The sequence below is a fragment of the Lepus europaeus genome, chromosome 7, assembly GCF_033115175.1.
Source record: "Lepus europaeus isolate LE1 chromosome 7, mLepTim1.pri, whole genome shotgun sequence".
NCBI classification, from domain to species: Eukaryota; Metazoa; Chordata; class Mammalia; order Lagomorpha; family Leporidae; genus Lepus; species Lepus europaeus.
This window is the reverse complement of record NC_084833.1, coordinates 46,789,862-46,791,972: the sequence shown is the minus strand read 5'-3', so window position 1 is coordinate 46,791,972 and position 2,111 is coordinate 46,789,862.

Here is a 2,111-nt window from a genome sequence, read left to right as displayed (position 1 = left end):
CTTTCCTGCTTCTATTATGGGTATTATTCACCCTCTACTAGAAGAGTTGCTACCTGCTTTTATGTGATCTTTTGTAGTTTCTTACAAGTCTTTATTCTTTTTAATAAAGTTTCTCCATTTGGAAAGAGGGGAAAGGCTATTTCTGGTCCAGAGCCAAAGCTTTACCTTTTACTTATTTAAAGATTTCTTTTACTGTTGACAGGCAGAGTTAGAGACAGAGACAGAAAGAGATCTTCTATCCCCTGGTTCACTCTCCGAATGGCTGTAACAGCCAAGGCTGGGCAGATGAAGCTAGGAGCCAGGAACTCCATCTGGGTCTCCCATCTGACTCAGCCTTTAGTATCATTTCCCAAATCAGCCCACGTTGGCAATCTGAACTATTCTTCAAGTGAATGGTCATGTTTGAAAGGGTCCTGGTAGCTGATACTTCTCCCCTCCTGTCTAAGTCCCCAGGAAGCTGGGATCAGGAGCATTATGTGGGAAAACACTGGACACAGCCAGGCCTTGGCAAGAGCAGTTGCCTCAGCCCTACCTACATCCTAGCAACCACTGGACTCACCTGACATACTTTTCTCACCCCCAGACCCCAGTGGAAATAAGCGAGGATGATCCTGGTGAAATGATGCAGCTCTGAAGCTCACCCTGACCAAGCTGTACAGTTCCTGTTGTTGGTTTCGCATAAAGTCACTGCACCAGATTGTCATTTTATGTAAAAAATCACTGCACTTCTTAAGATGAAGACTTGGTACTGTGTTAGCTCATAGCAGGGGGATGGAGGTGGGGACGTAGTCAGGGTGGACAGATGACTCAGTTACTTGTCCTATAGTCTCTAAGACTGGCATTAAGATCCCTTGTCCAAATTGTCCCCTATTCTGTGTCCTTAGTACAGAGAGGCTCTAGAGCTATTTTCCAAGTTAATACCTTTTTCCTGGCAGCAACTTTGAGCTGGTTCTTTCAGGGTAATAGCATTTTCATGGCTATTACTAAGAGCTCAAAGCTTCCCCCAAATAAGGAAAAGGACTTCATTTTATATTGGGGCTGGATACTCAAGTATTTTAGTCATTAATAACCTGAAGTTGGTATTAGCTCCATTTGTCAAAATGACAAAAGGGCAGTTGGGAGGCTTAATTATCTTGCCAACACATAGCTCTGGGTTGCAGAGTCAAGATCAGATCCAGATCTTCTTTGTACACCTTTGTGAGCTAGAGTCCATTGAGGAAGTCTGAGATATCTAAGACCTTACTGCCTAAATCTCTCTCTCACCAGAAAAGCCAAGAAGTTACCTGATGATTCTTTTAAAGGCAACGAAGGTAGAAACAAAAGCTAACTGGTTAACTCTCAATATGATGTAGAGAAGCTGGAGGTGAGGGGGTGGGGGAGGACAAAGTGGCTGCCTGGAGATAAGCTGAAACTGTCAGTGCGCCCTTCCTGGCCAAGTAGATCTTTTGGCTATGTTGAAAACATGTTGTTGATCTTATCTGGTATGTTAGCTAAACAGTAAGTGGCTCCTTGCATTGAATATAGTACCCTTTTTATTTTTAATGTAATGAAAAAATGAATTTAAGATTCATAAACAAAACTCTAATTTCTAAATCTAGGGTACTGACATATCTTACATGACCTAGACTTAACACATTCCAATGAGTTAAAGTTGCTATATTCTCTGCCCACTTTCCTCCCAGAACTCATCTTTTCAGCCATTCCAAATTCTCTTTATTTTAAGGGATCCGAACCTGCTCATTTTGACAAGAGGAACCATATACCCAGTTCTGCTTCTTCCCTCCAATTTGAGTATACCTCCAAAAACTCAAGCCACAAAGCTAGATTCTATTGCTCTAACCAGTGACAATCTTAACTTGGCTGTCAGAGAACAGTTGTGTAAGCTGGTGGGGGAAGAGGAGAGATACAGTGGTGGGAGGGGCTGAGCAGATATGAATGTGTAAGGGAGACTGAGCAGGAATGGGTGCAGGTGACAAACTATCTTAAGTCTGACAAGTCTACTGAAATTTCTAATTGGAAAATGTTCAGGGTACTGAGATAAGGAACAGCTCAAAGTTTTGACCAATAAATGCAAACCAGTAAAAATATCAATAAAATATCTTTAATGCCTA